General features: G+C 38.9%; 1 protein-coding gene across 3 annotated transcripts in view; it reads left to right on the top strand.

Annotated features, from left to right (window-relative positions):
* The window catches only part of Drak (Death-associated protein kinase related), a 60953-nt gene that overhangs the window by 11270 nt on the left and 28191 nt on the right, over nt 1-21492 (top strand). The gene's annotated exons all lie outside the window — the stretch shown is intronic.

The raw sequence follows: 21492 nt of genomic DNA, 5'->3' as shown, positions 1-21492 counted from the left end.
TTGACACGTACAATGCTCGTGTTTCTATTCCGTTCTGTTCCGTTTGCCGTGCTGTTCCGCTTTTTGTGTGCGCTGACGCATATGCAAAAATTCACAATACACTCGGCTGACACTTTACAAAGATATTCCAAGTCTCATATTATACACCAACAACAACTGACCTCCTTTGCAAAAAATAAATTTCATCAGCATGTACTTTCTCGATAGACACAAAGGCTTATCGTTGATATCGAGCTTTTCAGAAGCAGCGAGCTGCTATGGTAACGAGTAGCGAGCGGCGTGTATCGGGGTAAAAAATAAAGCAACTCATAACAAGTTGGTCGCTATAAAGCAGCGAGCAGCCAGCTTGTCGCTATAAAGCAGCGAGTTGGTTAGTTCTTATAACCAAGTAACGAGTAAATTTGAGTAACGAGTAACGAGTTATGAGTGACGAGTTTGGTGCTAATAAAAAAAATGAAAGCAACTCATAACAAGTTTTGTTGTTCTCATATCACTAATTGCTATAAAGCAGCGAGTTAGTTCCTGTAACCCCGAAGCAACGAGTAAATTTGGTAACGAGCAGCGAGTGACGAGAGGTGCAGCAGCGAGTTGAAAATGTAAAAGGGGCGCCCTCTGATATCTTATGCAATGTCCGCAAGAAAATTCAAAAAAAAAAAAAAAAACAACTACAAAAAACAGCCGCTGAGAACCGTTAAAATTATAATTTCAAATTGTCGCCACTTTTCCAAAAAAGACACAACAAAAATGAAGAGAGGCAAAATATGCGACAAGTAATTGCACACTCCCAAAAAAGAAAGAAACAAAAAAAAAAAAAACACAAATGTTCCATTTATACGTGTGTGAGTTTGTGTGTGTATGTGTGTGTGTGTGTGAAAATGTAGAAATAACTGCAAGAGACAACGTCGACGAAAACAGTTACTCGCGGGTCAACATGGGTTAAAGCCGCCTGGATAATGACAACGACAATAACCACAACAACAACGTTTCGTTAAACCTACAAAACCCCAAACCTCCTGTACGCCCCCTGGCTTCACGAGTAACGTCACGTTTTTTTTTTTTTTTGGCAGCCGCTACCTGGCAATACCCAGCAATGTCCACCTCCCCTTCCGACGAAAATTAACATAAACATACGAAAATTATAACAAAACAAGTCATAAGAATGGGCTGCAGACGAACAAGCCAGCAGTGCGAAAGAGATAGCGATACGCACGATGCAGCAATAAGAAGTTTATTTACCTCTGGGCCAAGCTTTGTTGTTGTTGTTGTTGTTGTTGTTGCGCACCAATATGGGCAGCCGCACCTCCCACAAAAAGAGCTGCCCAACAGCTCAAGCAGTGTCTTGTGTGCGCCCCCGCACCTCTCTTCCCGCTCTCCCGATCCGCCTATTTCGAAGAGTGACCGTTACTCGATACGAATTTTTAAGTATTTTGCTTTGATTTTTTGTTGGTCTCATTTGCAACTGAAGCTTGTCATCAAATCAAAATAGAGTGTATTTTTTATATTCGGTTTGCTGTTATTTCGGTTTTCGTTTTTCGCTTTTGTCACAATTTTTCATGCAATGCACGTAAATGTTTTAGATGTCGTTGTTTGTTAATTTAGTTGTTTTATTTGTTTGGCCACTGTTGCAACGTTTAATTGTTAAATTATAAAAGACGAAACGAACAAACAAAAAATAGCCCCCAAGCGATTTCCAACACTGTTGTCACACATTTTCTGACGTTACCGAGCTTTGGACCTGCTACGTTTCTAATCAGCGCGCAATTCGACAGATAAGAGCGTAATGAAATTTGGTTTGCCTTGAACGTAACATAGCGTAGAGTAAAAGCAACAACAATAACAAAAACAAAATCAACCTGTTACAACGCAATTAACAAATTGAACGGGTCAACTTAATCAAGCGATTAATCGATCAATCAACTGACTTTGACACACACACACACCAAAGCGCATTATTGCCGAGCCTAATGAACAACAATTTCGATTATACCCTGCAAAAGCATTGAATTTATGAGAAGTAAAAACAAAACTACAAATAGCATATCATATGAATGAAAAACTTCGAACGGAAAGGCTCTTAAACCCACAGAAAACTATTCTAACTATACAGGGTAATTGGCAGTCGAGTACTCTGGCTTGCTGTGTTGCTGTGAAAGCTGAACTTCGCACTCGCCGAAAATTACAACCAAAAATGGCAAAAGCACACGACAAAAAGGTGACAAAACGGGACAGGAACAACAACAAGAAGCAACAGGGTGACGCACAAGCAACAACTGTTGTTCTTGTTGTTGTTGTTGCTGTCGTTAGCTTTTTGAGAACATTATTTCCGCTGAATTAATTACCAAAGCGTTTGTTGTTTCTCTGACTAAACAACAACAACAACAGCAACAGCAACGACAACATCACATCAAACGTTGAATTACAAAACCGAGAATCAAACTGAGCCGCTTGCAATGCCAATTCGCTTGGCATTGTCATTGACAGCAAACGTGTTGCACAAAGAAAGCTCCGCAATAAGAAACGAGCAACATGGTTGGTGGGGTGGGGTGGGGCTGGTGTGGCAGTGGGTGATCAAATGTGCGAGGGGAATTGGGGTAGCAGGCGGCCTTGAGCAGTCGAAAGTTGCAGTGAATTAGCCATCAAGGCACATTTAAAGCCAGGTTCTTGTTGTCTTCGGATGTATAATTAAAACCATTCGAATGGATTTAATCGTTTGAAAGTGATTTGAGTCATTTAGATAATTGTTTGATTCATTTACTGCAAGTTCAGTTTAGCATTCAGACTAAAATGTATTTAATAATTGCCATAGAATCGAAGACTTTCCAAATGCATTTACTCGTTTGACAGTCATTTGAAATATTTGCATTTACTCGTTTCAAAATCATTTGAATCATTTGCATTTACTCGTTTGACAGTCGTTTGAATCATTTGCCAACTTGTTTGATTCGCACACCTATCTGAGCTTTAACTGCAAAGTATTTCATTAACTTGGTTGTTGGTTGCCCTTTTAATAGCCAGCATTCGTTGAGCCTTTCAAATGCATTTCAACATCTTAAAGTCATTTGAATCATTCGCATCACTTACGTGATTCATTCACTACTCTGAACTGCAGCAATAACATATTTGATCAGCTTATTCTGTTTTGTATTCAGACTAATTACATTTTGTAAATAATTGGCTCTATTCAATTCATGTCTAGGCATATATTCACTTAACATTCAATTGCATTTATTTCATGGAAAACCATTTAAAGGGCGCGCAAAAAAAAAAAAACAACCTGCGCGCGTGCATGGAAATTTTTTTTTTCTGCCTCTACTTTTGTATCTTTTTTATCTTTCAAGTGCATTACATATATGAAAAAAAAAAATGATTTTACAATTGTATAGTTATATAGTTGCGGCAATTGTTTATTCGAATTTTATTCAAGAAATGCGACGACAGGCGGCTCGCGATTCTAGCTGAAACTTTTGCTCACCCGATGCAATTAATTGCTTAGCTATTTTTTTTTTTCCTTCTTTCTATTTGCTATATTAGCTAATTGAATGTGGGCAAGTGAGGGGAGGGACGGGAAGGACTGTAGAACCTTAAATACACTAAAAACTTTGACTGCTCTACTTTCCTAAGAACCCAAACTATAAAAAATGCAGTCTTGGATAACTCAGGTGTTTGTAGGCTGATCTTAATGGAATTAAGGGGGTTTAATTATGGCATCCAGATGTGTTTAGATAGAAGGGCACATGTGATCGAGTTTTAAAAGTAGTTACACGCCTTTGCCTCATGTCGTTAAACGAGCATAAAACTCGAAGAATAACATACAAATAAATAGAAAATACAAATAATATCAGCGCTTAGTGCTTAGATTCAGTTGCCATGCAAATTCGCAAATTTGCCATGCCGAGCATATGACAAAAGTACACAATGCCACAAAATGCTGCACGACGTGTGTATTGCGTATTGTGTGTGCACTCATTGCCGCAAGTACGCACGTTCCGCACTATAAACGCTGTGGCATGTCAAGTACTCGTACGTATAATAGGCCCAGAGATGCAAAAACGCCAAGAGAGCAAGAAAACAAGATGGACAGAACATAAACAGAGCGATGGGTGTGTGTGTGCGTGTGTGTGTGTGTGTGCGTGTGTGTAGCCACGCCCGCGCTGAAAGGAATGCAGGCTACGAAAGCTAAAAGAATCAAATCACAATCAAATGGGCGCCCAAGGAATGCGGCTTAACGAACCAGACCAAACCAAAACCAAACCAAACCTATCGAATCCAATCCAAACAAACCCGATCCCATCGGATTCAAATCAGAACCAAAACCAGAACCAGACCACAAGAAACCACAAAAAGCGACGATCAATGCCGCGTTACAGCGATCTGGCAACGAGGTCGACATTGTTGTCAAGGTCGTTGCCAAGCTGCTGTTGCCTTGAGCCAAGCGAGTGGAAACTCTAGCAGAGTCTGCACAGAGTTGCCACAGATGCAGCTGTGATGCATCCAAGCTGAACAGCTCAGCCAGCTCCCTCTCTCTCGCTCTCCCTATCTCATTCTTTCTCTCTCTCTCTCTCCCTCTCTGCCTATCTCTACTCATCTCTTTAGCCACGGCCAGTGCTTAGGTAATTAGCTAAATAGCACAAAAAATTGCAAAAACAATATAAAATTAAAAACAAGTCAACTCTAGTTGGTTCTGCACATCTGGTAGATACCCTATGCCCAGCGCCGAGCTCGAACTTGATTTCATACAAACAGATTCACGTGCACTCTTTGCAGCGGATGTGCTTCTTCTTCTCGTTACTGATCGATGGCTGGCTAGACCAACTCCGCTGTTAATACCCCTTCTTGCTTATTTTTAATGGGTATACATACAAAGAGCCCAAATATATTCATATGCGTCTTTAAATATGAAGCGATCCATCTTCTTAAATCATTTGCTTCAATTTTGGCGTCGCTTTACTCTCTTGTTTTTGCCCGCTTCTTCTTCTTCTTATTGTGTTTCTTGCATAATTTGCACACGCTTCACAGATTTCCAGGAGGTTCGTGAACCCTTCCAGCGGGCTGCGTAATGTGTTTTACTCTTTATACTTACTTGTGTTTACCTGCATCAAGACATCTAACAAAAACCTTGGACAGTCGGACGAACGGACGAGCGGACGGACGGACAGTGGCATCGGTTAATAACCCCCAACCATGCTCCATTGTGTGACATATGTGTGAGTGAGTGTGTGCGTGTGTGTGGATGCTGAGCATGGGTTCAAGTATAATGAGCTTGTGATGAGCTTGGGAACTCATCGAATCCCACAGACGAGAACCGATTGACTGAATGACAGCTGCATGCGGTATACGAACTCGGTTCATAGATCAGGTTTCTGATCTATACACACTGTCAAAACCCTAAGCTATCGATAATACTTAGTATTGATAGAAATATCAAACTTGCATTAGTAAGTATTAGAAGTAAAATCAAATTGTTGAAGCAATCGATAGTTTTTGTGTCTTGATATCGAAAGTATTTTTAATTAGAGTAACTGTTGAGCTGCAAAGGGCGAGAGTCAAGTAGAGAGTATCGAAGGCATTAGCAATAAAATTACTCATTAGCAATCTCATTAGCAAGTTAAATATGAATGTACTCCGAATTAATGTCCGATCGCGAGCACGACATCAACATTCCGAGTATTTCTAAATGGAGACGTGATCCTTCACAGTTGATCTCAAGGGTAATTATTTATAGCAACAATGATATAATCGAATTCCTATGCCGCATCAATTGTTCATTAGCACAACTTCAACTCGAGTTAAATCTCTTAAATGTTTCATTTATCTGCACAAAGAACAATTGAATTTGTTATTGTTTACTTTTTGTTGGGCTGTCTTTGTGTTTCTTCTTTTTTTTTTTTTTTTGGAGGCTGTTTTGTTGTTGATTTCAACTCGATAACTGGCATTCAACATTATCCTTAGTTGCATTAGTTACGCTCTGAAGGCCGTCGCTTTTGTTGAGCGAATTTATTTTTGTGGAAGCGCGTTAAAAGCTAATTAATTTAACAGCGACAACAACGACGCCAACAACAACAATGCGAACAACAATAATAGGCATACAAGCTAATTGGTTTTTAATTATTTAAATTTATTGATTTTTAATTTGTGTGCGAAGCTCATCGGCACAAAGCAAATGCCTTGAACTCTTGAACTTGCAACTTGGCAAGTGAAAAGTTGCGAGCATTTTGCATTCATCTTAAACATTCGCGCATGTGTATACCCTGTAAATAATGATATAGATATAGATATATGTAGATATAGATAAAGATATAGATATAGATATAGATATAGATATAGATATAGATATAGATATAGATATAGATATAGATATAGATATAGATATAGATATAGATATAGATATAGATATAGATATAGATATAGATATAGATATAGATATAGATAATATAGATATAGATATAGATATAGATATATATATAGATATAGATATAGATATAGATATAGATATAGATATAGATATAGATATAGATATAGATATAGATATAGATATAGATATAGATATAGATATAGATATAGATATAGATATAGATATAGATATAGATATAGATATAGATATAGATATAGATATAGATATAGATATAGATATAGATATAGATATAGATATAGATATAGATATAGATATAGATATAGATATAGATATAGATATAGATATATATATAGATAGATATAGATATAGATATAGATATAGATATAGATATAGATATAGATATAGATATAGATATAGATATAGATATAGATATAGATATAGATATAGATATAGATATAGATATAGATATAGATATAGATATAGATATAGATATAAATATAGATATAGATATAGATATAGATATAGATATAGATATAGATATAGATATAGATATAGATATAGATATAGATATAGATTAGATATAGATATAGATATAGATACATCGACATCAACTCATGCTGTAGGGTATTACTTTCGGTGTGCAGGGTATTGCACAGTCTAGCATTTGCATGAAATGCGTATTGTTGTCAGCTTTGCAGCTGACTTGGCTCACAGCTTGCGGTTGATTAGCCAATCAGAATCAGCATCAGAAGCGCAATCAGTGCCTATGGCAAGGATTTGTTGAGCCCAAGGCCAGCTGGAGAATATTGCGTTTGTCCCAAAGAGACGCAAAGAGTGTCTGGCGGGGCTTCCAGCTCTGCACCCCAGAGTTGGGCACTTCGATTATTTTTAGAAAACAAAAACAACGTTGGGTAAACAGAAATATTTACAAAAATATATATAACCACATGGACGGCTCTTGTGTGTATTTATAGACACAACATGCACACACGCACACACGCACACACACACGCACCCGGAGGCGTCTGTCGCTGTAGGTGGGTGGTTTGGCAGGGGCGAGGCAGGCGGGGCGGCATAATTTTTGACTTTTGGCATAGACTTCAAGCTTGATTATCATTGAGATTTTTTTGTGGCTTTGTCTTAAAATAGACGCCGCTCGAAGCGCAACTCATCTGTTCACAATTTTCGTGGGTCTAGTTGTATTTTTTTTTGCGAAAAGTTTAAAATGGGTTTGCGAAAAGGTATGCGACAGGTAAAAGCAAGCAACGCCCACCTGAAAGTATATACAATCTTGATCTTGATCAACAAAAGCTAAAGCTATTTTGAGACTCGCTTTTGGAAGCATAGCCCCAAAACTTATCATCCATGTATGTAGGTTGTCTTAGGCTTTAAGAACTTTTAGTTTGTTCTGCAGTGATAATATTTGTGTGTATTATGCTATCCCAACATCAACAAAAAGCTTTGGTTCATTTCTATTTTCGGTCTTTAGTTATGTTTTTTTTTTTTTTTTTTTTTTTTGGGACGTAGCCTTATAAGCTGATTTGATCAACAATAATGCTACGAAATCCAACAAAGCAAAAAACAAAAAAAAAAATGTCTTAATGGGCAAGCCACCGATCGAATTTCAATTGAATCTTATTTTACCAAACTCAAGTTTTCGTATTTTTTCTTTTTTATTCGTATTTTGTTTTTGTTTTTTTTTTTTTTTTTTGTGTGGTTTACAACGCGTCGCGCGGTTCAACAAACTTTTGCGTAGCACTGAAAATCTTGACATTGAACTTCTGATTGTGAGTAATTTTCCCAACAAAAAGAAGACAACAAGAAAACATTTGACATATGTCACGCATTATTAACCACAAAACTAAGCTACTCTGCGCCCAACCCAAACGCTTGCTGTTATCAAAAGAAGAAGAAAACAGTTCTGTCGGGCCTAGATTTATTTTTGAAATACAATTTTTTTTTTGTATACACTGCATTTTGGGTTTACGAACTTTGTGATGTACTTAGCTTGAGAATTTCATAGATAATTTTATTTGATACCGATATTGGGTGGGACATATCGATAGTTGAGCTTCAATTTTCAAGGATTATCGATGACATATTATCGATAATTTGAACTGTGAAATTTGACAGTATTGTCGTGTTCTGCAAGTGTATTTAAGCTGGGACAAGCCGTAGATAACTGTTCTAACTTGTTAAATTCTTTGTAATTCTTTTGTATTTTGCTATTTTTGGTTTTGTAATGCTTAGGAATAGCACGAGAAAGAAAGCTGGGCGGGAGCGTAAAGAATAACTGATGTGCGGCTTGGCATGACTTGACAAGTCATTGACTGACGGCCAACCAAAAATCAATCAACAACAGAACAAACCAAGATTCGGCGAACCCAGCAATCTTAAGGCTAAAGAAATAACAAAATCGGACAAACTGATCGATTGTCCAATCGATAAGTCGCTGCAAGCAGTCGATAGATTGATAGATTATATCGCTTTTCGGTTAGCAGACTTTGCTATCAACTCTAGGATGCCAGCTAAAGCCTACTCCTCGTTTTGCAGCTTTAACTTGTTGAGAATTACAAGCGTCAGGCAACGTAATAAAAGTAAAGCGACCAGAACAGAGTCCATTGTCTGTCGGTCTTGTTTCACCCGGAATCAACAGCTTTATCAATGTTTGTGGGCAGTTACTTATTGACGAGGGACCACTGTAACTTTGCACTTGAAATTGACTGCGACGGAGAAAAGTTACTTTGAAGGGCTGCTGGCTTGTTGCTTCTTTGTCAACTTCAACTTTAACTCTGGACTTCAGCCTTAGCTTCAGCTTCAACTTCAAAACTGGAAAGTCGAACTTCAATTGTGCAATAATTGGAGGCTAAATAATTTACCGTTTACTTGGCTATTTATTTATTTACTTGCTTGTCAGCTTGTCAGTTAAGTTCTTCTAGCGTTTAACGACTTCTCTGTCTGATTTGTTGTTGTGCTGTTTGTTTTGTTAAGAATTTTCCTATTCACTAACTAACTGGGTTGTTGTTATTATTATTATTTTAACTGCTGTTGCTGTTTGTAGAAAGTGCTCACAATTTGTCTTGCACACACACACACACACACACACACACAGATACTATCAGTGTGTGTATGCCTTTCTGCTCTAGAGTTCAAAGTGCTTTAAAGTACTTTGACTTCCCGCATTCATTTCTACAGTTCTTTCTTCTGCTTCTGGCTCTTCTTCTACTTCTGCCAGCTGACTTTTCCTGCTTTAACTGACTTTCATGTTTCGTCCGATGTTGGGCTCTCGGTCGCTTCTTTAGAACTCGTCCATCATCTTTTATGCATTTGCCGCTTTGCTGATCTTTGGCTCCGTCAGTCAAGCAGTCAGTCAGTCAGTCAGTCAGTCGGCTGCTGTTTTACAGGTTGTGCAATGCTCGCACACTTGCAAAATTATGCAAGGCCCTTGAAGTCAGTTGAATTCAGCCTGAGGCTTAAAAGAATACTCAGCTCTTAGCTTGGTCAAAACTGGCGTAACAATTGGCCCAAGTCTACTTAAGATATTTTGTTAAGTTCTTGTCATCAATCAGAAATCATTCGTTGGATCAACTCTCTGAAAGGCGACAGCTAAGCAGCTGTAATAATGTGTGAATGATACTCTATCGATAGTTATCGATTATATGCGTAAGACCTATCGATAGTTTCTAAAACATGCATTGGAATCATCAATGTTGTATAGAGGAAACAAGCTGTCGATAGTATTAACTGTGTTCGAGGAAAAACTCAAACAATATCAATGAATTGTAACATAGGCAACAACTCAATCTGGCTTAGGCAGGCACACGGAACATACATGCTGTATATAAAAGTGTATACATATATAGAGATAGATAGATAGATAGATAGATAGTTAGACAGACACACTTCCCCAAACGTCTGCGTCAGTGTCTGGCTTATCAATAAAGCTTCATCTAAAGCCCGTACAGCCAGCCATATAAAACGTCAGAGAGGCAGAGTACGAGCACCGAGCTCCCCTGATCTCTGCTCTCTGATCTGGCGATCGATCGCGCACCACCTACATGACAAATATACCAACAATAATTGAAAAAAACAAAAAAAAAAAGCAAAAAGTGTTCAGCATACATTTAGCTCAGACAAAAATTGAACAGCGAAGGCAGAAATTTTTCAGCGTCGAGAACGTAATTAAGGCAAAACTATGAACGAGTTTTAAAAGTCGAACATAAAAGGCAAATATGTGCACAGAGCCAAGAGAAGTGCAAATACACAGAAACACGGCTGTGCAGATACAACTACAGCAGATACAGAACACAGATACAGATACAGATACAAATACAGCTTTAGCTACAGCTACAATAGCCGCAGCTAAAAGATACTTCTGCTGAATTCGAACGGTTGGCATTTTCGTTGTTAGTCATGCAGCATTTGAAACAGTTTTTTGAAACAAACTCGAAAGGACAGCAAAAATTCAACAAAACCCTAACGAAAACTTCTTGGAAAAATTAAAATACAAAACAAAACAAAACAAAGCAAAACTGAAAATGTTTGCCAACTCAGCAAATAGTCGGTAAATGCTCTCGGCTTGAGATACTTTTATGCATATATACATTTTATAAATGCTTAAGTTGTGCTCAGCTTGAAGAGGTTGTTGTAAACGATTTAAGCTGATTATAACTAAAGCAAATATTTTGAATTAACAGCCTAAAGAATATGTCAAGTGATGCCAACTTTAATGTCTACAGTTTTCTCCAACCGCATAAAGTAGATACATATATTCTTGAGTCGAGCCGAGTCGATCTAGCCATGTCCATCTGTCCGCATGTATGCAAGGTTTTAGAACCTATAATTAAAATTTGGAGCGTAGGTCCTTTCCGATAGTAGATAACATGCCCCGTGAATATCGAATGTTTTTTTGGGCAAATCTTATAAATTATAAGAGCTAGAGACACCAAATTTGACAAGTAGCTTCTTGAATATCATATTTATCAAATATCTTTTATTCTATTACTATTGCTATTGAGTGAGAGAAAGAGAGAGTTAAACTATTATTATGTATGAAGGATTGTAAAAGAATATATAAAATTGTGCAATTGAAAAGACTTTTCGTAGAATCAGCATTCAAAAGTATTTCAAGATACAAGATTGAATTCCAAGTATTCGAGTTTTTGCCATAAGTTTTATTTATTTTACTTTCAAGCTAAGATCGGTTTTAAAAGGCTTTTATTTATAAGCAGATAAATTGCATATTGCATCAATGAGAACTCATATCTCTGTACGTAGAATATTTATTGACGCATAGAAAAATAGAAACGGTGTTTTTTTTTTGTTTTTTGCATAAATCCATGAGCTATGTTGAATTTCCGTAAGCTCAGTTAGTCGAACGGTGTGTTTGCTGTATGTGCTGTATGTGTATCCGGTTGCCTGGAGGCCACATTTAAAACTACAACTGTCACATTAACTTTGATGAGCTGCGATCCGAGAGATACGAGATCGGCAGCAACCGAAAGTAATCGCTGGAAACTTGAGAAGCGTTCGTTTGAAAAGTGCAAAAATGTCTGCTTGTGTGTGTGTGTGTGTGTGTGCGGCTGGCGAAAATCGAAAGAAGAAATTAACTTTCACCGCAGCGCAAAAGCCGGCGGCCGCGGCGGTGGCAACAAAAAAAAAAAAAAAAAAAAAAAATACGCGCCAGTCAAATGCGCGCATTAGAAGTCATCAAAAACATGATTGCGAATTGGTATCGACAGCGATAGCGGTAAACATATCGATTTGAGTTATAGCTTCACACACAAGTGCACACACACACACACACACATGCACACACACACAACATACGCAATGTCACTGAGCATAAAGAACAAAAAGTATGGTTAGCAAGTGAATGGAGCGCTGCCCCGTGCCGCTCCCTCCCACACTCGTTATGCTCTTGGAAAGTTTTTTTTTGATATGCACATAAATACATAGTGGGAAATCGAATACGCGCGCAACTAAGAGAGCGAGCGCGAGCAAGTGAAGGTTTTTATTTTGTATCAAGCCAAGTGTGGCAATGAACTTTGCCACACGACGCTGCCCCCTATGTATGGGGATCAGACGACGCACGTTTTGCCAATGGGCCGGCTGCAGCTCCAATTATTAGCAGAGATTTCTCTTTTGCATATGCACAGCTGGAAGGTGTCATCCAATTGTTAAATTCATTGCAAGAGAGCGAACAAATTGTTGGCTTTGAATAAGCTCACAAGAATTGTGCTCTTTGACAAAAGCAGCACAAACAGAAAAGCTCTTCGCTTGCTGCTGCTTCGCTCTCTTTCTCGCATGTGTAAACAAAAACACACACGCGCACGCGCATTTGTATGCAACCACCGAATGACCTTAGCACTCAACACCCGACAACAGCAGCAGCAGCAACAGGCATAACAACAGCGGCTCGCGATCAGGCAAAGAGCTTAAGACCAAAGAGAGCGTTTTGAGAGAGCGCAGAGAACAGCGGGTAACGGACAGCTGAGTAGAGTTCGCACAATGGTTGCTTGTTAACAATTTTTGTATGCTTTGTATATGCGCGTCTGTGTGTGTCATGGCGCAAAGCTCTGCTGCTGCTGCTGCTGCTGCTTAAGAGTAAACAAAAGACCGTTAATTGACATAGAATTTTAAGTTCTCGCATTGTGTCTGCTATTGTTGTTGTTGTTGCTGCTGCTGCTGGTGTGACTGCATGTGTGACATACGAACAACGTGTTGAATGACTGGATGTCTCTTCTTCATTTCTCTTGTGCTGGTGTCGGAATCTACATATGTACATATGTAATTTCCATAATGTTGTGCTGCCAACCGGTCATATACCTGCATAATTTCTTTTGGCTTAAAACAAAAGCGGCCCAAAAACAAATCAAATCACACAAAACTTGCCCCTGACCTGCCCCTCTGCCGCCCGTCCCGCCCCACAGCTAGCGCTGTGCGCGGCCGTTGTTCAGTTCAATAGCCTCTTGAACTGACAGCCAGTGGACAGGAAGGGCGAGGTAGATCGGTCAGGGTGCCCCACATATGTATAGATGTTATGTACATATAAAAACTGCCATTTTTGTAGTTTTGGTTCAACCTGCATGAATACCGAATCAAAAAGACACATTTTTTTTTTCTTTCTTCTTCTTTTTACACACAAATCGACCCAAATTTATGTGAACAACGAACTTGGAAGCCAACAACAACTAAACATGTGGCTGGATTGCATGTCGCAACAGGTGGGCTGTGGGTAACGGCAATCATCGTGGTGGGGGAGGGGAAGTTGAAGGGGGGCTTGGCTCTGGCGACATGCCATGCATCTGCTATGTATGGGGAATGCCTACCTAATATACAACTCCAATTATCATACACCCAAGAAACTATCATGCAAAAAAAAAAAAAAAAAAACGCTAGAAATTAAATCAAGCAAACGCAATTCTCGCTAAGCAAAACGGTTTTCTTCATCTTTTCAGTATTACATTCTTGTATCTAGAATAAATCAATTTTTTTTTTTTTGCACTTATTCAAAGTACTTTCTTTCGTTTTTTTTTTTAGTTTTTTTTTTTTGTTTAAGAAATCCCTGACAATAATTAACAAACCATGAAGATTTTAACTAATTTGCAGTAAATGAAAATTGATGCCAAGTTGTTTCTTCTTCTTTTCGCATTTGCATATGAACATGAATCTTTAAATACATCGATATAGATATATAGTTGTATATGTATTTACATAGATATATACTACGATATATGTATATTATCGCATTGAGAATGAACCGTTAATTATGACTAATTAGGCGTCAAAAGCAAAAGCAAAAGCAAATACATCAAGTATTTAATAATAAGGCGCGATTACGTCTATATAAGTGCAGGGAGTATATAAACGAACAACAATTGGTGAAGTCGTCGGCGAGAGAGAGTGAGAGAGAGAGAGAGAGAGAGAGAGTGGGAGGGGGGAAGTGCAGGCGGCGGTGCGAGTAAACCAGATATAGACGCGAATGAATCAACAACGAGTTCTGCTGACCTTTGGCTAAAATAGCAATTTATTTTAACCATAAAAAAAAGTATTTAAAAACAAACAAAAAAATGCTCAAATTTGTAGCGCTAAGAGAAGCGAGTGTGAGGGAGTTAGTTGCGAATTGCGGAGCGGGGCGTGGCAGGGGCAAAAACAAATTGATTTTATAGCTTAATGGCATTTAAAAAGAAAAAAAAAAAAAATTATAATAATAACAATAATGTTTGCTTTTATCGAACTAGGAAACTGTGCGACACTGCAAAAATGCGCGAACATATCATAATTAAATGTGCAAATGCAATAAAAAAAAAAAAAAAAATCATTTTTAAAAAATGCAATCAAATGCCGAACGCTGCGCTTGAAGGTTAGCAACAACAAAAAGTGCTGCAGAACTATAATAATAATAATAATAAACATTATCGTATATGATTAATAAAGCTTTGTAGCTGCATTTTATATGCAAATGAACTTGAATTCTACATATATTTATATATATTTATTTAAATATATATATATATAATTACTGTGCTTTATCTGGCCTGCCGCTTAGTCAGCGCATAAGATTTATCCCTGCATTTTTCTTCTTCTGCTCTTGTTGTTGTTGTTGTCGTTGGGCCTCTAGTGTGGGCGTGGCACTGCTGCATGTACTGTGACCCAATAACAATCAATTATCGGCTGTCAATTTGTGAGCTTAACACGAATGAAAAATGTCTCAAGCTGCATTTTTATTGTAAAATTATTAAAGTGCGTCCGATTATTAATTAATTGTTGCTATTATAATAAGCTACAGCCGAAGCTTGCATACAGCATTGCATAATTGCAAACACATTGAAAACTTGTGAAAGGTATCTATGGAAAAAAAAATTGAACCCACAAATCACAAACACCAACAAAAAGAGTCAAGAGGCCAGCGGGCAGCTGGAACGGGAACTGGTACAGGAACTGGCCGCGCCGATTCAGTTACAGTTCAATAAACTGCACGGAATTCCGCTCTATTGACCCAAAAATATAACAAAACATAACTGCGAGCCAACAGCAAATGGCAAAAATTGTCTATGAAGCCCAGCATGCAAAATCATTAAGCAAACAATGAGCAAAAAAAATATGATAATAAAAAAAAAAAAGAAAAAAGAAACCCGCGCCAATCACTCAAAGGGTGGCCCAAACTAGGCAATCGCGGCGCGGGGGGTTAGCCAGGCCAAGGCCAATAGCAGCAGCAGGAAGGAAAGCCAGCGCAATCGCAATCACATAACACACAAAAAAAAAAAAAACAAAAAACAAAAATACTTGGGCCAAGCCATCAGACTTCACACAGACAGGCCAAGGTGAGAGATCCGATCCATAACGCAATCCATGAGCCATGCCGCAGGCCTCCTCAAAAAAGAAACACACAAAAGCTCGCAAATGTGCAGCTAATCAAGAGGCAGAAAAAATCGCGAATCGTTTACAAAACGAAATTAATACATACAAAAACTTTGCTTAAGAAGTTAACCAGCTGGAAAGCTGCAAACAGTAAAGCAGAAGTTTTTTTTTTGTGGCAAGCCAAAACGTTTAAGAATATGACACAAAGCAGAATTGAAGTAATCGTTAGGATGTCGCAACAAGATGAGTGAAAGTAACGTTTGAGTATGCATAGAAAAACAATTGAGTAAAGGGAAGATAAGAGGAGGTGGAGCTGGAGGAAAAGAAGGAGAAAGAGTAAGCGGTGGAGGTGGAGGAGAAGAAGACAGAGAATGAGAATGAGAATGAGGTAGAGGTGGAGGAGAAGAAGGAAGTAAAGTTGGGGTAGAGGGAAAAGGAGGAGGAGGAGGAGGTGAAGGAAGTGGATGGAAGGAAGAAGAGAAGGAGGTGAAGGAGAAGTAGAAAGAGGAGATGGAAGCAATTCAAGTAAGAGAGAGAAAGAGGGATGCTTCAAGTTTATTTTCTTGATCCACACATAAAAGAAAATTTGGCTATTAAATGTTTTATACACTTGTAGAGGGTTTTATGGTGCTGCTTCAAATTGTCTAACGCATAGAAGGAGACGTCGCCAACTCCGAAAAGTATATGTATATACCTATAGCTGTCGATCGGCATCAACAGCCGAATGTCGGATAACTATATCAAATAGATCTATCTATAAACTGATTCAGTCAAACAACTGTTTTGTTTTTCGTAGAAAACTCCTCTGTAGCTATCGTTGTTCCCCTTATAATGAGATATATATACATATACCATATATACGATGTATATATATAATGCCAGTTCGATTTGGTAGCTATTGCAATTGTTGACCCCAATGGAAATTGTTACTTAAAGTCGATTACATTAGGCAGTATCTAAAACGTTACGGACCGCTCTTAAATAATGTGCGCCCCAAAACCTGAGCAGCATTCGCAATTGCGCGCACACATTCACCCCCTCGCACCCGCACGCCCCTGATTGGCAGCCAGTGTGACGTGAAGGGGGGGAGGAGTAGAGCTGAAATTGCGCATACGCAGCGTGCGACGAGTCACACGTTGCTTGATGTACGACGCGATTTGATGCCTTGGCGTGAGTTAGTTTGTATTATTTTTGTTTTTTTTTTGTATTTGGTTTTTTAAACATTTGTGGACTACCTTGAACGACCTTGGCGCCGTTAAGGCGCCCCGCTTAACTGGCGGCGGCTTCAGTCAAACTTGGTCAAAATGCATTTAAAGTCACACACAAAAGCAAAATAAAATCACATTTAACATGTTTTTCTTTTTCTTTTTTCTCGTTTTTCGAATCGCTTCGCTTCGATTTTGATTGCTCAGCCTTATCTGTGCACCTGCTTTTGTATATATACATATATATAAATGATATTTGTTTTTTGGCTACGCTTCGATTTGAGCTGCGCCGCTGCGCTTTGTGTGGGCCGCCTGTGGTCAGGCCTTTGTCTAAGCAAATGGAAATAAAGATGAAGATGGAGCTGGAGCTGTGGCTGGTGTCATCATTGACACCGGCACAGACAGGCGCCCACGTGCCACATGCCGCCTGCCTCCTCTATACAAAACATATTGCTATATTGTTATAGAGTGCTGCCCAATATTGACCACTGGACTTTGTCTTGACTTGTCTCGACTCTTAAATCATTCACGCCACTTTGCTGGCAACGTTTGTCTTGTTAAACCTTTAAAGCCTACACCCGTCCTTGCTACCAAAAACATAAAATAATGATAATAATAATAATAAGAGTAAGAAACTCAGTTTCAATTACAGCCACAACTTTCTCGCTGAAATCAAACGAAATACAATTGAAAACGTGGGCGTTTGCAGGCAACATTGATCATGTTTCTAGGCAGCTGTCAAATGGCTAAAAAGAGATAACAAATCAAGAATGAACGGCAAGCCGAACATTAAATACCCTTGTAGAACATATAGCTAAGAAGTAGAGTAGGCTTTGCATATAGTTTTCCATAACGATCGATTCTATCTTATAAACTATTATATGGGTTATTCAGATGTTGATATCTCGAAAACTGGAAAACTGGACTTGTTCATATATATATAATTATATATATATAATTATATATATATAATTATATTTTAGAATCCCTTTCTATGCGTATAACATTGCTTGTCCAAATTACAATACCCTCTAGAAGACTATGTACAAAACTATATTTCTCATATATATATACATATTCTTAAAGTTTCCAATACAAAAGAAAACTATTTTTCTCATATATATATATATTATATATTCTCAAAGTTTGGCTGTTTTAGGCCAAGCCAAGAGAGTTTGCAATTAAAGCCAATTTGTTTATATTGCTATGCCCCCCCGCTTTTTTTTTTTTATTGTGGACCTTTAACGGCGTCCGGAACAGAATGGAACTGTGTTAATCAGGTGCCATTATATACGCTTCTACAAAAAATACATACATATTACATTAGCCAACTTTCGCTGTAAAGCAACAACAACAACAACAACAATGGGGATTCAATGGCAAACAAACGATTTGGCAACCGTTACAATTTCTATGCGCAACATTTTGATTTACAAGCCAAAAGAAAAAAGTGTTAGTAGTATAAAAAAAAAATTCCAAACACGCTCGAATTGGCTGGCAATTGGCAAATATATTTTGGCTCGAAACTGGAATCGAATTGGAAATTGGGCGGCAGACAGGCGGCAGCCTTTGCGTTTCGGCCTTGAACTTCAGCTTTACGGAGCGACTTGCATTTGGCATTTAATTAAATTGGTAGATTTTGGCACGCAGAATCGTGACAAAATATTTTGCAGCATGCCAAAAATGTTGTCAGTTTGACGAGAACGGAGCAACATAAAAAAAAAAACACATAAAAAACTGTCTGACGTTTTTTATGGCATGCACGACAATAAATTGGATCGATTTGGCAAGTTAAATCTAAAAAAAATAAAAATAATTTCGCACAATAGCCCGCTAAATCATCAACTGCTCGAGTCGAAACGAATATATCTTCTTAATAGTTTGTCAAAAACGACATTCGACTTATCGTAAGATTAGAGTATCATAAACGACCTCAAACGAGCAGTTAGCATTATTTACCAATAATGGGCAACTATTATGAGTATAGGTATACACTTCCACCATTAGATGTATGCTAGTTATCAATAAATGAACTTATCGATAGTTTCAGTAGTCGATTTTCATTTAGCTTTTAATTCTAAGAGCACGTTCCGCATGATCGATAGTTTTCCATCTCTAGTATGTGTGACGATAGGCAGCTTTCGAAATCGCGACATGTTTCGCATAGAATCAATCGATTAGCGCCATCGATAGTGCCTAAGAACTATCGATAACAGCGAAATCTAACAAATATAACTATGTTTTGATTGATACTTTCATACGTAAATCGTTTCTTGGCGAAAAATAAAACCAAACCAGGCATAACCATCCATACACAGGCGTTTCCAAGCCGCTAGACTCGACGCGGCTCGAATCGACTTGGTGGATATGGCCCAACTCAATATGGACACATGCTTTAGAAAAAGAAATCTTCCAACAAGTTGTCGACAAAGCAAAGCAAACCGAACCGAACCGAACCAACGGCGGCGGGCCAACACCTATGCCAATATTATTAACGTGTTTTTGTATAGTTTTAATTAACATAATTTACATGCAAATGCTAAATAGAATGAGACGACGACAACGCTGGCCAAGAGCCGATTGATCCACTGAGGTAGACCGTTCAGCTGTCTAACTAATGGTGTGGGGGGGGGGGGAAGTGCAGTGCCCATTGTGAAATGTGTCGAGTGGTTTTGAAGTTTGATTTGACAGCTGAGACGACGACGATTGCGACGATCTCAGGCGTGTTCCAGTGTCAAATTAGCCTCCATTATGAATACCGAAGGTGGGAGCAGTTCGAGTCAGCGGGGCATTTTCGAGGGGCAAAGAGCGAGAGAGGGAGAGCGAGACGTGGCTAATAAAAATAATAACAGCGATGATAAATCATAAAACAATAAACGCGCTTTTCATTACAACTACAGCGTATTTAATTGTAATTGCAATGCAGGCGCTCAACAAATTCAATGGGAACAACAACCGCTGGGAGATACCCTGCAATCAGAAGAACTATGGAGGAAAGGAAACCAATAAAGTAGCTGTGGTGTTTCAAATGCTTTGAGAAACATTAAGAATCGATATTATGGAAATGGCAATAGCAAATGAAATTAACTAATCTTTAGCTATATAAAACGTTCAAAACGATATTTATCGCTTTAATAATCGATATCTATCGATATTCGCGAAATGGCTGTATATAGCTAGCCATAATCAACCTATTCCCAATGCATACAGGGTACTCAAATTTGTTACAGAAAATTGTAAAGCAAACAAACGTTTTTGGCTTGGCAACCGATCGATCGACCGACCGACCACCCATCCACCCGCACAACAAAACGCGATCAAAGACGGCGTCTCTCCAGATCCAAAATGGAGATACGCTGCCGCCAATTGCCAAGCGGTTCTCATTGCCTTTTCCGTGTGCAAGTTGTGCCTGTGTGTATGTATGTGTGTGTGCAGCACAGCTCCAAAAGCGGACAACGGCAAAGCCGAGGGGCGAACTGGCGCCGCGCACTATTGCGCGCGCGACTCAAAACGCGCGCGACATTTGCATTGAGCGCGACTAAAAACGCCAATAGCACGTTTCTACCAGTTGCTGCTTAGCTGCAACGTCAAAATTCAATTGATTTTTCAACTTATAAACTTAAACGTTCAATAAATTGTTGCAAGCCCCACCTGCCTCCCCTCCTCTCTTTTTCTCCCTCTCTCTCTCTCTCTCTCTCTCTCTCTCTCTCTCTCTCTCTCTCTCTCTCTCTCTCTCTCTCTCTCTCTCTCTCTCTCTCTCTCTATCTAGTGAATTCCACAAGCGTCGCGAAACGTGTTTCATGAGTTGAGGGTGGGCAGGTGATGCAGACAGGGCGAGCTGTTGGATGAGGGGGCAAGGGGGAGGGGGGAGGGGTTATCTTTTAGTGATTTATGCATGCGCGAGGAAACCGACTGAGCTACTAACTCAACAGCTGATCAACTGGATTAGCCAACTGACAGCGACTGACCCCAACTGAAAACGGAATTCGTTTTCCCCCCATTTTTCGCGTTTCTAGGCGGAACTTGTGCAGATTTTCACGCCTTCATTTTTAGAGTTTCACTTTGAGTGGCCGCAGTCAGCGAGCTGTCTAGATTGACTGATTGACTGACTGGCTGACTGACTGGCTAGCTGACTGTCTGACTGATTGTGAACCCAGCGACTGGGCCAACAACTGGTTAACTGGCGGCTCGTGAGCGGGTCACTGGCGCTGGCAAATTGAAATTTCGCACGCGCTGCTGCCGCACCGCTGGCGATCAGTTGACCCGCTGTCGCTGCGTCGCTGGCAACTGGCTACGACACCATTTGAAAATGTGAAATTCAAATCATGAGTAAAGTCAATAAATGAATGGTGCGTGTGACAAAGTGAGTATCTTTTTGTTTGAACATGTTGTTAAATTGCATTGAGTTTTAGCAATCTTGTTGCAAGCTGACGTTTTAACAGCCTGTCAACTATTTGACAGCCAACCTAATTTAAATGTTCGCCTATTAGGGTCAACATAACATATTGTTAAACAACATTGCAAACCCTGCAGCTACTTGTTAGTATTGTCACCTTAGAGTGGAATTTACCA

Source organism: Drosophila virilis, chromosome X (genome assembly GCF_030788295.1).
Source record: "Drosophila virilis strain 15010-1051.87 chromosome X, Dvir_AGI_RSII-ME, whole genome shotgun sequence".
NCBI classification, from domain to species: Eukaryota; Metazoa; Arthropoda; class Insecta; order Diptera; family Drosophilidae; genus Drosophila; species Drosophila virilis.
The sequence above is the reverse complement of the archived record's forward strand: the minus strand, read 5'-3'. Positions and strand labels throughout refer to the sequence as shown.